The sequence below is a fragment of the Nyctereutes procyonoides genome, unplaced genomic scaffold (assembly GCF_905146905.1).
Source record: "Nyctereutes procyonoides isolate TBG_1078 unplaced genomic scaffold, NYPRO_anot_genome, whole genome shotgun sequence".
In the NCBI taxonomy this organism is placed as follows: Eukaryota; Metazoa; Chordata; class Mammalia; order Carnivora; family Canidae; genus Nyctereutes; species Nyctereutes procyonoides.
This window is the reverse complement of record NW_026575142.1, coordinates 67,490,492-67,505,905: the sequence shown is the minus strand read 5'-3', so window position 1 is coordinate 67,505,905 and position 15,414 is coordinate 67,490,492. Positions and strand designations below refer to the sequence as shown.

The 15,414-nt window shown below is 42.9% G+C and overlaps 1 protein-coding gene across 4 annotated transcripts in view; it reads right to left on the bottom strand.

The window, feature by feature from the left end:
* The window catches only part of FNDC3B (fibronectin type III domain containing 3B), a 337,868-nt gene that overhangs the window by 240,443 nt on the left and 82,011 nt on the right, over window positions 1-15,414 (bottom strand). Inside the window, exon 1 of one of the 4 annotated variants that reach the window (XM_055307874.1) lies at window positions 2,307-2,329. The exons of the other annotated variants lie outside the window; for them this stretch is intronic. The gene's annotated coding sequence lies outside the window, so the exon portion shown is untranslated. Of the gene's footprint in view, window positions 1-2,306; window positions 2,330-15,414 lie in introns of those variants that run through there. 4 annotated transcript variants of the gene reach the window in all.

Here is a 15,414-nt window from a genome sequence, read left to right as displayed (position 1 = left end):
GCACAGATAAATGTGGCTCTGGCCAAACACTGTTGCACATACTCTTCCCAAGTGTCCGTTACTGACTTGAGTTATATGATTCTACTGTGTAACAAAAGAAGGTAATTTATAAGAAAAATGTTTGGAAAACAGAGTTCTGGAACTAACAATAAACCCTATAAAATAAATGAGTAATATTAGAAATAGGCCTCAACGCTTCTATCTTTAAATCTATTATCTAAGTATCAGTGAACATTAATATTTGCTTATTTTAAAAATTTTATTTACCTATTTTGAGAGAGCATGCAAGAGTATACACGAGCAGAGGAGGTGAATTTTTCAAGCAGGCACCCCACTGAAGTGAGAAGCCCCACACAGCACTCAATCCCCCAACCCATGAGATCATGACCTGAGCCAAAACCATGAGCTGGATGCTCAATGGATTGAGTCACTCAAGCACCCCTAATATTTAATATAAGTAGACAACTTCCAAGACTAGACCAAAGACTACAGTATGCACAGGAACAACCAAGGATGTCCTTTCAGGAGCTTCAGTTTTAGATCGAATCTAGTTCCTTTAGGTAACAAAAGGAAAAAAAAAAATCACTAATTTGTATCTAACTACGTATCAAAGGATGTAATCCGAATTTGAAAACTGTACATAAAAATCACCGTGTGCAAGGTTAACACTATTAAAATAATTACTGTACACTTCTGGAAATAGGAAGGATGTGGGTGTCACATTCATTTTAGGGTTCCTGGAGCAAGCCAAGCCCTGTCCCCTGCACCAAAACCATCAAGCATACTGTTCCCTCTATCTGCAATGGTTTCCCTGGCCTGCTGCACCTCTGCCGACCACCCACCTTACTCCTTCTCTGACCAGTGACGATGCCCAGTCATTCTTGTCAGCTTAAGAAGTGGCATCTGCTTCCCAGGACGGGTTGGGTCTCCCACTGTATGTGCTTATACAGGCACGTGAGCCCACACACCTATGCTTCTCCTTCCCAGGATCTACAACTGCAATTAGTTAAGCAGTTATTTTAGGGTCTGTCTCTGCTTCTTTAATATTGGCCCTGGAAGGACAAGTTCTGGCATAAAATAAGTGCTCAAAAGTATACGCAGCACAAAATTAAGTCCTCGATAACTATTTCTACTGAATGAATGAAAGTCATAAAACAAAACCACTGCAGACAGTATTCTAACTTAGAAATTAAGCTTTCATAATATTCAATTTAGAAAAATCAACTTTAAAAAAAACCTCAACTTTATTTACTGTATGTCCCATAATTTCTATTCTCTAAAAATGTTTGAGATCAAAGCCGTTTCATCTTTAAAACTCAAACCTTTAATATCCATGTATTTTGCTGCTTCTAATAATTCACCACAGGAGACACCGTTGGGATATTAAAATTGTTTAAATCAGGAAATACACTAACTGAAGAAAACAAGATCATTCAGGAAAAAGCAGTCCAAGCATCATCCCTGGTGCTTCTCATTATCTTGAATTATAACGGTGGCTTCAAGGCAATTTATTTTTCCTGTACAGTAACTATGTCAATAATCTTTCAGTCTTAAGTATTCAAATTCTCACCAATGTAAACACAATGTGCCATTTTAAGAACTCAAAAGGAAATCCCTTCAGATCTGTACAGAGTGATTAAAACATTTCTATTGCTTTCTTGAAACTGAGCTTTTAAAGTTATTCCTAACACGAAAATAGTTTTAACTTCATTTCTACATAAACATAGAACAGAACTCGACTACAACGGAATAAAAAAAAAAACACTCCAATAAAGAAAATTATTCGTGTCTTTTTAAAAGTCCTTAGACCAATTCCAACATTACTTTAAAAACAAGAGCAGAGATCAGCTGCTTGTGTTGAAACCTCTAGGGATAAGACCTATAATACAGGCCTGTAGAATTAGAGAGGAAAAAAAAAAAAATCAAAGGACACCAAGACTATGCCCCAGATAGTGTCTGACAATCCCAAATTCATGTACTGCCTCTCTCTTGCCCGCTCTCCCAGGTGTCCCACTGTCCTGGGCGCGGGGTCTCAAAGTACAACTGACCAGTATCGTGGGAAGTCCTGGGCAAGAACAGGGATTTCTGAATGGGGCCGCGCTCCAGATTCTGGCTTTACCTGCGGTCCGCAGGCCCGGAAAGGGTCTCTAACGGTCCCTCAGCGGCCAGGGACGCCAGGCCGCGGTTCAGAGCCTCCAGAAGCCACCAACGCCGTCCCCCTGCTCTCACGGCGACCCCTGCCCCCTCCCTGCTCCTTCAGGAGAAGGACGATAGGTAAAGAGCTTTTAAGCGTGCAACTAAAATACCTCTCTTCAAATGTTTAGTTCCTGTGATTTTCCCTGCTGCCGGGTTGCTGTGACAACCAGATTGTCACCTCCCGAGTCGCCGCAGGAACCAGGCAAGTCTCCTGCGTCCCGATACCCATTTTCCCCCCGCAAGAGCCAGAGCCGTCATGGAGCAAGGTGCCTTCCTCCCGGCTCGGACCTGCTCTCAAAGAAAGCACTGTCCCCCGGAGGTCGCCGGGCCAGGGCAGGAAAATAAAGTCTCGACGCACAGCAGCCCAGCGGGCTCCTCCTGACGACAGGCCTGAGGAAGCGCCGCGGCAGCACCCGCCTGGTCAGACAGAGCTGGTAGCAGTCCCCATAACGGCACGGCGGAAAACAGCCCATCACTGCCCAGACCTCATCATCATCATCTTTTCTGGGGGGTGGGGGGGGGTGGGGGGTCCACTCGCGAAGCATTTCCTGCTTTTCCAAAGTCAGCATTAAAACAAGCCCCGCCGCGCCCCGGGGCTGGCCGGAGGAGGACCGATTTCAGCCACTGACAGGTTCTCCTTCCCCAGGGATGTTGAAATAGAACCGCGTTCATCAAGTCAGAGGAGCAAACCTCAGGCTACGCTTGCCCGTCACCTCGGTGGCCAACGTGTCAGGGCCACAGCCACAGCCCAGAATAGCCAGAGGCAAGTTTGTCAAAACCTAATGAACAGGAAGTGACCATTAGTCCAAAGTCTTAAGCAATAAAATAAGAGGCAGAACTCACACCAGTAAGCAAAAGGCTAACACAGCAAGGCGAGAGCGTCGCCCCACCAGGCCGCTCAACAGGCGTCAACCGGCCTTTCCTTAAAGCTGCGGCTCTAACCCGCTTCTTACCCGGTAGACGAGGCAGGGGAAAGCTCCAGTTGCCGACTGAAATCATGGGTGCCTGATTAACCAGATCAATGATTATCTAAGATTATTCCTGGAGGCAAATTCCTAATTTCTGCCTCAAATAAAATATTACCAGCCCCTTGACCAGACAGGCCCTGCCACGTATGTGTCCATCACAGAAGCTTCTGTGGGGAGAACGGGGCTGCCTAACGACGGAATGTTACAGCTGCAGTTTTCTTGAAAGTTAAATCCAACAAACAGCCAGACAATCGAGACCTAAACTGTGCCAGGAGAGGGGATCCTGTTTCATTTTTGGAGCTTCCTCCACTTGCCACACGCTGTGAGGCTTGTCTTACTCTTCGCTGTAGTAGGTAAAAACGAACACTTCTCACCGGCAGCCAGATTTATGATTATCCAATGGATTATCTTTAGGGGGAACAAACGATACAATCTAAAAGCTGCAGAAGAGTTAGTTCCACATAAGGACGGAGTCTATCGAAGAATATCTAATAATTTTTTTTAAGACTGTATTTATTTGAGAGAGAGAGAGAACGTAAGCAGGGGGTGGTGAGGCAGAGGGAGAGAAGCAGGCTCTCCACTGGCCAGGGAGCAGGAGCGGGGCTCAATCCCAGGACCCCTGAGATCATGACCGGAGCTGAAGGCAGACACTTAAACGAATGAGCCACCCAGGTGCCCCAAGAATACCTAGTACCTTTTACAAAGTGACTTCTGATTACATGAGAGGAAGAATAGCATTTTTTTTTTCTGGTAATACACATGCACGCTCCAGATGCCCAAACTCCAGAGAAATCCTGGCAAGCTCTACCCAGGCCCTTGAAGGCCCAAACCATCCATCAGTACACACCTTTGAGACCCTGGTGTCTGGGCTAGAGACCAGAGATCGTCTCAGGCAAACTGGAAAAGTGGGCATCATACGTTTTGAGTCCCTTCTCTTTGCTCCAAATCAGGAAAAAGGAGAAGAGGAGCTTCAAATAACCAATAATTATCTTTATAGTAATAACATACACAAAGGAAATGTCCCAAGATTAAAACGTGATGGGTAAAATAGAAAGGTACTAGAAGATGGAAAACCATTGGCGGTCTCATCTGCTCACCTGTCCTACCTGATGCCTGACTCCAAAGCTGGCAGGAAACACACACACACAAGACCAGGAAGCCTCCAATAGTACTTACACCCTGGGTCACGGCAAGGGGACACGCGTGGTACGTGAAGCTGCTGCTCAGTCTACAGCACTGATAGGACAAACAGTCTTGTTTTGTTTCTTCCTGGGCATTAGGACTTGTTCAGCTTTTTTTTTTTTTTTTTTTACTTTCTTAAAGATTTTAACACCCAACATGAAGCTTAAACTTACAACCCCGAGATCAAGAGTCACACCCTCCACCAACTGAGCCAACTAGGTGTCCCTGGACCTGTTCAGTTTAAAGCAAGGAGCAAGAACACGCCAAAGAACCAAAATTTTTAATACTCTGATTTCTCCAAAGAACGTAAGTTTCAAAAGTCGTTGCCCTCAAAAGTCTATTACATATCTCTAAAATTAACTCAGAATGATGCAGGCTACTTTATCAACTCCTTTCAATAGCTTTTTTTCTAGGTTTTATATAATAAATAACAGTTATCACTAAATCCCTACAGTCTGCCAGAGAGGTATTATTATATAGATTATACAGATGGGGAACTGAGGCTTCTAGAGGGTAAATGACTGGTCTAAGGTCACAAAACTACAAAATGACTGAGTTAGCACTGGAATCCAGCCCCATCTGACCAAAATGCACACTCTGCTCTATTACCCAGGTTCCCTCCTCTGACAGGCATGGGTTTCAGAGTCAATTCTTTATGAAGATACATTAATAAACAGCTTTAAGGAAAGAACTCACTTCCCTGGGTCAAAGGCATGTCTCCAAGGCAGGCTCTGAGGACGAGTTCTGTTCTAGGAAATCCAAGCCCACTCCCTGAGCCAGAGCCCATAATTCCCATTATGACAGTTAGGTGGTAAGGGAACTAACAACCAACAGTGGCTTTTATACAGAGGAGGTTTTATTCTCATAAAATCCTTGCCAAGTTCTTGAATTCCACTTGAACCCTAAGATGGACCAAGTTGCTAATCACTATCACAATCACTAGATGCCACTTCTCATGGCCCAAGAGTAGGCATAAGAAAAATAAAAGAGGGCTCCGGGGACAATGGCATCTCTAGCTTCTATGCTTCCCCAAAGTCACCCATCATTAACAAAAAAAAAAAAAAAAAAAAAGGACAAGAATGGATTAATAGGTAACCAAGGGAAGAGAAATCAGACAAACCAAGGAGGACATTTTTATGCACTGAAATCATGCCACTGCCTGCTGAAAATCTAGAATTCAAGAGTTCAAAAAGTCCATTTCATGAAACTAGCGTCCTCAGAAGAATTACTGCTACATCTCTATTAATTCAGCAAATATCAGTAAGTGACCAGAACGGGCCAAGACATTAGGAATAGAGCGTTAGATAATACAGTTTGGCCCACTTCAGGCTGATGAACAGAACTTACACGGGATGAGGAAGGGTAGTACAGGGGAAGGGTGGGTGTAGAGTTTAAACAAAAAGAAAACATTTATAGATAGTGGTAAGGGCTATAAAGAGAATACAATAGCAGCTTGTAACAAGTCATACATTGCTACTTTAATTGTACACTGCCTTGAATAAAGAGATTCTATTACAAAAAAGAGCTGCTGGTTGCTAAGAATAAAAATATAGCCTTAACTTAAATGGAAAAAATGCAAAATGTAATATAGATGGCCAAATGTAGGTTAAAAGCCTCTTTTAAGAGAGCCACAAATGCCAGAGTCTAAGGTTTCAACTACAGGACTTTCAAGATAAAAACCAAGAATCTAAAAGACCAAAATTCTATGTAAGCTTAAGTATACTTTTTCCCTGGCTAAAAGTAACAGCTACCAAATATCCTTGGGCACTTGAAGCACCATGACATCTACTTCACTAATTTTTGTTTTATTAAATGTATTTTTCACATAGCTCTTCACCAAAAATATAATTCTTTCTTTTCCTTTAGTTGAAAATTATGCTCACAGAGAACAAAATCTGGCTACTGTCAATACCACTTCAGGGTTAATCTTTTTCAAAAATGTCCATCGGGTGAGGGATGCCTGGGTGGCTCAGTCAGTTGGACATGTGAATCTTCACTTCAGCTCAGGGCATGATCTTAGGGTCAAGAGACTGAGCCCAGAGCTCAGAGTCTGCTTGAGGTTCTCACTCCCTCTCCCTCTGCTTCTACTCATGCTCTAAATAAATAAAATAAATAAATAAATAAATAAATAAATAAATAAATAAATAAATAAATAAATAAATAAATAAATAAAATCTTAAAAAAAAAAAACTGTCCAAATGAGATACAACTTCTTCTACCCCTCACTTCCAATCAACGCACCCCATGCCCATAGGCTGGGCTCTGGCCACATTCACAGGGAATGAGCAGTTTAAACTGCTTTTCACCTAACCAGCCCCACCTTGAATATGGTTTGCACACTGATTCTAAAATGTCTCCCACCACTTAGATCCAGCTACCCCATATCTAGTTTTGACTGGCTAAGGAGGAGTAATATGACCCATGCTGTTGTGGTACTTCATGTCACGCACCTCTGGTAAGCTATGCATTGAACCTGAACAAACTATCGGAATCTCAAGGTCAGTTCAGTGAAGAAACATTTAACTGCCTATAGTCCCAATATTCCAATATTTTTTACACCTATTTCCATGTTGGCCATGTCCTTCAGTTAACACTGTTGTTCCCCCTAAGACATAATCAAGAAATTATGTACCCACAAAGAATGTTCTCATCCTTCTGATAGGAAATCAGTCCCTACTATTTTGTCATTAAATATTCTAGAGCTAACTTTTTCTTTTTTTTTTTTTTTAAGATTTTATTTATATATTTGACAGAGAAGAGAAAGAGCACAAGCAGGGGGAATGGCAGGGAGAGGGAGAAGCAGACTCTGCTGAGCATGGAGCCTAATGCAGGGCTCAATCCCAGGACTCTAGGATCATGTGACCTTAGCTGAAGGCAGATGCTTAACTAACTGAGCCACCCAGGCATCCCCAGGGCTAACTTTTCTATATTACTCTATTTTTTCAATTGCTTAAAATTAACACTACTATTGCCTGGTGGCTTATGCCCACTGACATAAAATCAGAAGGGAGTACTAATAGGTCATATTCCAGGGTTTGGGAAGGATTTTACAGAACAGAGAGTGCTCTCCCTCCCCACCACTGTACAGTATGTTGTCCCTTATTCAGCCCTTGACTTTCCATCCATTAAACTTATTCAAATCAAAGCCCAATGCAATTATTGAAGCCTTGATTTTTTTAAAACATTTGCTGAGTAGTTACTATGTGTCAGGCCCTTTATAAAGCACTGATGATTCTAAGATGAGAAAGAGGACATCCTACTTATTTGTGTGCTGGTACAAGGGTAGAAAATACAATTAACTGTAATAACATAGGACTATTTGGCTTCTAAGAGCTATGGACACCAAAGAAAGCACTGAGAAATCAGAGAAAGTCACAGATGGGAGGGACACTGAAGGCGGGAGCAAGAGACTGCAAGCAGATAATCAGAAGAACAATCGCACGAGCAAACGCATGCACAGAGGCCTGCACGGGAGGATGTGTTTAGAGTTCCGACGTGGCCCTAGAGGCATACGTATGGCACAGAGGGGTACAGGTGAGCCTGCAGAGCAGGGATACCTAGGAAAAGCCTTTGTTCACCCCACTTAGAAGCCTGGACCTAATCCTGTGAACAGCAGTCCTTCCCGGTGGGAAAGCAACACTACTAAAATGACTCTGAGAGCAAGGAGAAACTCAAACTGAGATGGGAGACACTGAGCACATGGAGACCAGTGAAGACATTAATGGAAAAGAATCCACTTGTGATATAATTCAGGGATCGTGTTGTGCAAAGGTTAAGTTTTCAAAAATAACTGAATACGGTGAGCCAGGTCCCAGGGTTTACTGAGGACAAGTCCTGCCCTACCTCTTTACCAACGTTGAAGTTTCTAAGATTATGGATATATTGTAATGTCTACGGCTCTACTTCCTTTTTTTCCTACTTCCCGTCACTCTAGTTCTGTTCTCTGTGACTCCACCACTTCCATTTCCACCCTGCTACCACTGACAGGCATCCATAGTCAGCTCCTGGCTCGTGCCTCCTCCTCAACTTTTTCTATCGTTTTATTTCTCCTCTTCGGGTTCTTGGCCCTTACCCTAAAAAGCTAAGCCCAAGAGCATTCAACAGGCAACCTAGCATTCCCTTCCTTTGTGTCTAGTCAACTCACTGAGCAGTCACAGTGGATTATGTTGTCCACCTACCACACTCGTGATGGGTTTGCGCACCGCGAACAGAGGACTTGTAGGATACTGGGGAACCAGATCTAATTAGGAGTCAAGGAGAACCATTACTCATTTCCAAGGGTCCAAAATTAATCATATCCCCCAAACACTGGCTTTCTGATTCTTCAATAATTCCATTTCAAACTAGTTAATTCATCATTTAAATCCCAAAGTTAGAGTTTGCCTTTTATCATACTGTACATACACAAAGAGGTTTGAAAAGGACTCAGAATTTTAGATAAAACCATACCACCTACACCATCTTTAAATTTAAAAAAGCCAATCTTAAGCACTTCAAAGATTTTTTAAAAATGAGTACGCAACAGCACATATTTCTTCCACGTGTGTAACCGTCTTTTCCTGCCATGCTAGATGTTGAGATAAAATTAAATGGAGCTCAAGCCAGAGCTGTCTTCTAAACAACATGCCAGATTGTAAATATTGAGTAGTTAGGTCACTCTCTGCTACTTTTAGGTCAAAAATGAATTGAAATTAAAATAAGAGTCTAAAAAAAAAAAAAAATCAACAAAGATAGCCAAGCCATACAGTGAGACGAGTAAATCAGATGGATAGCAGGTGAGTCCTGGTCTGCTCTGTAGGGCACTAAATGTTCTATCTCCATAGGCCTTCATCTAAGAGAGAGAGAGAGAGAGAGAGAGAGAGAGAGAGAGAGAATACCTCACATGTGCACTTAGAGAAAAAAGGAACCCTAATGCAGCCCTGGTATTAGGCCTTACACGTAATATGTGCTCAATAAACAACTATTAGTGCTTCTTTTTCTTCAAATTTCTACCGGGGACCAATCTCGAAGAAAAAAGTGGCCTCTAAAGAGAGAGTATGTTAAAAATATATATATATCCTTGTTTCATCTTCTAAAAAAAAAACAAAAAAGGCTTCAACAAACAAAAAATGCAACAACAAAACCCACAACCTTAAAACCAGCCAATTCTCACCTCTGACCAGATTTTCTGAGACACATTCTGGCTTTCCTTAAAGGTTCACCTCCCAACTCATTCACATTCCAGTGTCTGGTCAGCTTCCGTGGATTCGGGCAAGAATAGTGACTTTGGAATCCATTCACTGAAGTTCTGAAATCTAAGCCCCTTACATCCACATAACAGTTTGGATTAATTGGAAATGTGTCTAATTAAGATTATCATAACGAAAGTCAGCAACAAAAAGTAATAAAGTAATGCCACAGTAGGTGGAAATTTCCTACTAACTATTCAGAATTCCAGGAAACCCTTTTCTTCACCCATCAGCTGCCTTCTCCAAGAACACAGGAAGAATTAAACTTGGCCAGATCCTCCAAGGAGCATCAGGCCTTTGCCTTTTCAGACACTTAAGCAAGTAGCTTGAGAGGTTATCCACCATACATTCCAGGAAAACAGAATCATACAGCTGGATACTTAAGACCATTAAAAAGTTTAAAGAAGCTGTCCAGATTTAAGGTTTCAAGACAAACAGACTGCAAGCACTCCTCAAAAAAGTAATGCTTTAAGATTTTCCTTTCTAGATCTTGGTAGCAGAGCTCCGCAAGCAAAGCTTTTGGAAAGCTGGGCGCACGTTCGTCCTCCCGGGCTTGGAATGAGGCTCTCCCTGGGTGCGCACACATACCGAGCTGTACCAATGGACGGATTAGTCCAATTCTTCCCTCATTCTGCACCAAGTCCAAATTCAGGGCTGACACTAGTCTCTGCAGACAACGAAGGGAAAAATGTGACAAAGATTTTCCGGCCAGCCCCTGCCCGCCTGCCCCCGCCCTCGGCACACACTAGCACACAGCGGGTTCTGTGCACAGCTCTGATTCGGGCCCAGTCTGTGCGCCATGACATCAGTGCAGTAGAATGAGCCAAGTTTAAACTCCATCTGGGACAAATAACGTCCAGGCACACTGTGACTTCTTTTGTTTATATACACTGACTAAATATGTCTTGGTGGTAAATGAACTAACGCTTAAGATTTATTTCCCAAGGCCTCCAAAACAATATTCTGCACCCCTGAAGCAACTCCCGGCCTCTGCGTCTCCTTCCAAGGCTATGCGTAAGTGATTTTTAACAGAACACATGATTTTGAAACATATAATTAACATCTTGAGGAGAGACAAAGTCCAAGCAGCCCTTCATCAATCTAAAACAAAGGGAACGGGGAACTGGCTAGCGAACGGGTGTGGTGTCCTGGCTCGTGGTGCAAATGCTGCGGGACACTCACTTCTGCAGTCGCCCCGAGAGCCAGCATAAGCCGAGGTGGGAGGCTTAAGAAGTGCCCAAGCAGCAGAGGGGCCATTTTCTTTCCCTTTGAAGGATAAACTTAGGGTGGGTTTTTTTCGCTTGTAATTTTGGCATTACTTGAGAGACAGAATTATAAATGCAGAATGGAAAACAAACAACCTAATAGGTTCAAGTCTTACAATAAGTTTTTAGACTTCTCCAGACACAAAAACTCTGCCTCTGGGCTGATGTAATTTTTGAATGGAAATGAAAGGCGGGGCTTGGGAGGAAAAGCAGGCAGACAAAAAGGTCATCTCCTTAGCTCCCGGGGTGAGCCTCCCTAGGACAAGGAACCCCTGCTTCCCTTCCTTGTCATCAAGGGCTCAGGCTCTGTCTCTCCGAAGTTGCTGACAACCCCAGGGGGGAATCTCCAGGAAAGAACCATTCCCCCAAGGAAAGAAAGGGAGGAGCTCTGGTGACCTGGGCCTCGGATGACTTCACTCCCAGCTCCTCCTCCAAGCTCAACCCACGCCTCCAGGCCTCAGACTCCACCACTACCACCTGGTCGGCAATTTTCAGAAGCTCTAGATCCAGGATCACTGCCGCCTTCCAGAGCTACTGGGAAGATGACAGAACAGGAACACTCTTCGCACGACTGTATAATTTACTATCAGGCAAAAACCCAGTCCCCAGAGTCTCTCCCAACTGTTTACCTGAACAAGACAATATAATATGCTTAACCCAAGCAACCCCACCCTTCCTGGAAGGTAGGTTCTGCATGGACTCAAATCCCAGTTCTGTGATTTGCCAGATGCAAGTACTTAACCTTTCTTGCCTCCGGTTCTGTCCGTAAAAATGATCACCACCTTATGGGGTGTGTGATTACTGGATGAAATGATGTATATAAGTGCTTAGCACCATTCCTAGCACCTCATAAGCCCTCAGTTATTATTCACTCCCTCCACCACAGAGGGAACAAAAGGAATCAAAATATCAAACAATAGCCATTCTTTCCAACAACCCAACTTACAAGCCCACAAATAACCACTCAACTAAAAGTGGAGACCAAAAGCCCACTGGTGATTGGCAAGCTAACAGAGTAACAACATTTAGGTTTGAGGTAAATGCCAAAAACTCATATATTTGGAATTCTTTCAATGTCAAACCTCTGACCTTTAACCAATTTTCTTATTGCCCTGGAAGAGGCAACCTTATAGAATCTTTTCCCCTTGGTGTTACAATAATGGTCAGAAAATGAGGCACTGCTTGCCTCCAAAGGAGGAGCACACAGTCCGGTGTGGTGCCTGTCCTCAAGGCTCCTTATGGGAGGCTCTGTTAAGTTCCAAGGCCGCTTGAAGAAGAAGCAGGATGTGCAGAGGCAGTTGATTAAAAAAAAAAAAAAAAAAAAAAAGGGAAAACTCTTCAGTGCCTGACCCTGAGAAAAAACACTTTAAAAATGAGACAATGGGGGCTCCTGAAAAGTAAACTAGTTGTGAACACTCATCTATTAAGGGATAATGTCCTCCATCACCCAACTCTACCTTCAATGGACTCCCCAGGTCTTTAAGACAGGTATTAGTCACAGACAGGGTATATAAAGCCTAAGGTCCAATTTCCCTTCACAATTCCTAAAAGAAAAATATGGATGCTATTCCTTCATAATTCATATTATATTCATATTTATATTACTTATATTTTCAGTCATGATTAAAGTCACCAAATACATTAAAAATAAATAGCCATTTTTTGAGGATGCTTTTTATATGGACTTTGTACAAGGTAATAAGATGGGTCTCAAACAGACCCATTCTGACAATACAAAATAAACATTAAAATGGTGATGTCAGGGGCACCTGGGTGGCTCAGTTGGTTGACCGTCTGCCTGCCTTTGGCTCAGGCCATGATCCCAGAGTCCTGGGATCAAGCCCCGCTTCGGCTCCCTGCTCAGGGGGGAGCCTGCTTCTCCTCTCCCTCTGCTCCTCTGCCAGCTCATGTGCTTGCGCACGCTCTCTCTCTCTACAATAAATAAATAAAATCTTGGGGAAAAAATGGTGAACTCAGAAAAGATGTATGAGGTGCACGACTCTGACCAATTCAGCTACCAAACCACATCACTAAACGAAGCACACGATTCAGTCTGTCAAGGTTTCATTCTCCCAAGAACTAAAACAATCCAATACAAAGACCAAAGAAACTTCTGTCTGAAGTAGTAATACATTTCAGTCAATGCTGAATTTTTCTAATCCTTAGAAAACACAAGAACATCTCAACACCTCTTAAAATCTTAAGTCATGAAACATAACCAGGTAACAAGCACAAGTCCATTTCTCTCCAAATCTAAGATCTGGCTCACATAATTTAATTTCCATTTCTTGAAAACAATAGGAACGGAACCCCGATGGCAGCTTTACTGATACACACTTTCTAGTCAATCTGTCCCCAAAGCTAGACCAGTTAGCTCCAGCTCTGTGCTGTCTCCATTTAACTGCCCAATTATTGCCAAGCAGAAACCTTTAATGAAGTAATTTTCTAAATGCAAGCTGTCCATTTCATCCAAATGCAAACCTACTCTACCGCAAAGGGGTAAGGAATGGGCAATAAAGAGTGGATCTAGGAGAGGCAGGGTCAAATTATTCTAATTAATGATCGTGCTAAACACACCTGCTGCCCATAAAACACATTCCCTCTCAGCAATGATCTGATCTGATGGTCTCCTATTAAGGAAAAAGGCCCAGGGCTGAGAAGCAACACCGACATAGGAACTAACGCTAAAGTGGCCCGTGCATTCCGCTTTTTTCTGGAGGCCCATTGGAGCTCAGCTTCAATTTATTCTCAAGGTAGAGCTGACTGGAAAATTACTAAGAGGCACCTAGTTCTGGCCATTCCCAATTTAAACGGGGAAATAAATGTAGTCTGAAGGCAGCTAAACCCAGAATTACCTTGATAGAATAATACTGTTGCTCCAGCAGCTGGCTCCTCGGCAGGCTGCTTACTTTACACATAGGCATTTTGAACTTAAAGATTCATGTTACTAATTTTATACAGCTTGCTCACTTTGTCTTGTTTGGAGTGGAACATGTATCATTTCTATATGAGCTTATTTTTAAAATCAATCATTTGAACAAAAATAGAGAAAAGGCTACCAACGTGAAAACGCTTGTATGCAAACATATATGTCTTAACACATGTAGATGGAGAACTGTCCCATCTTTCCTTCCTCTGTGTCTATTATTTTTACTGTGCTAGGAGATCCAGCAAGTCACATCACATTTTAACAGGACAAATACACATCAAATGTAAACAGATGTTAGAGGCTGGGAAACCATCACAGTTCATCTTATCTAAAGAGTAAATTAAGATACAATTGGTATTAAATGCCTCACCTAGGTAACACCAAGAAAAGCCTGCTTTTTAAAAAAAAAAAAAAAATCTGTTTCAGGAAGTATTTAAGGAATTCTCAATTCTTGGAGCCTCTAAAACGAGATAAACACAAGTATTTGCATCTCTGCCCTTGGAACTCTGATAGCTTGCATCTGTGTTTAATGTCCCCCAACTAGTCTGTAAACAGCAAAAGCAAGGCGCCTCCTGCCTTTCCTAAGCTTTAGTGAGTGCTCAATGTGGCACCAAACGGGGGCTCAAATTCTGTTCACTAAAAAGCAGAGGCCAAAAGAAACAATACATGGACCCTAATTTGTAAGACGTATAATTGAAACCTCCCAACTAAAGCCAGATGAACCAGAGCCCACACCAGTTCATTTCACAAGCCACAAGTAGAAAACTAAGAAGCTTAAAATCCTAAGTATGAGACACAAATGAGCATGCCTGAAAAACCAAACATTTTTGCTCTAAATAAAACACGAGAAGAGTGAGCACAAAATGCAGTTTTGTTTTTTTTAAAGATTTTCTTTATTTGAGACAAAGAGAGAAAAAGGTCACAAGTAGAGGTGAGGGGAAGAGAGAGAAGCAGACTCCCCACTGAGCAGGGAGCTGGATGTGGGGCTCGATCCCAGGACTCCAGGGTCCTGACCTGAGCCGAAGGCAGACGCTTAACCGACTGAGCCACCCAGGCACCCCACAAAATGAGATTTCAAAGATAAAATGTTACCAGTTTCCAGGTGCCAAACTCAGACAGCCACTTGCACAGGCAAGTGCAGAAGCTGAGTGAAGTGGTCGGAGTACAGCTCCCGTCTAGCCTGGGCAGCTGCCACTCTTTGCCAATCAACTGTTGCCACACGGGCAGACCAGCCCTGTGTTACTGGAGCTGCTGGGTTTTCCAGATTAACAGAAAGATCCAGAATTTTATGTAAAGCTTCCAGTCTCTTTGTACCGCCACCTGATTATTTCTCTTCATAATTGTATCAACTGTACAGAGGTGGGGAGGAGGACAAGGCCTGTGTGACAAATGCAACAGGTGGCCAGTTTTCAAGGCCTGTTTTAGATGAATTAACTGCTCATTTCAGCCATCCTTCACTCGTTCCGGGGGACTGACCCAACGCCACCTCAGACGCCAAGCAGAGCGTGAAAAAGAGACGCAGTGCCTGCTCCTGGAGTTCACAGCGTGAAAGACAGTCTAGCTCAAAACAATCATAATGTTAAGACCACGGGAGAGTTTAAAATTGCCGTTATTTTGCAGCGCAACTTTGCCATGCCAGTGTTTTT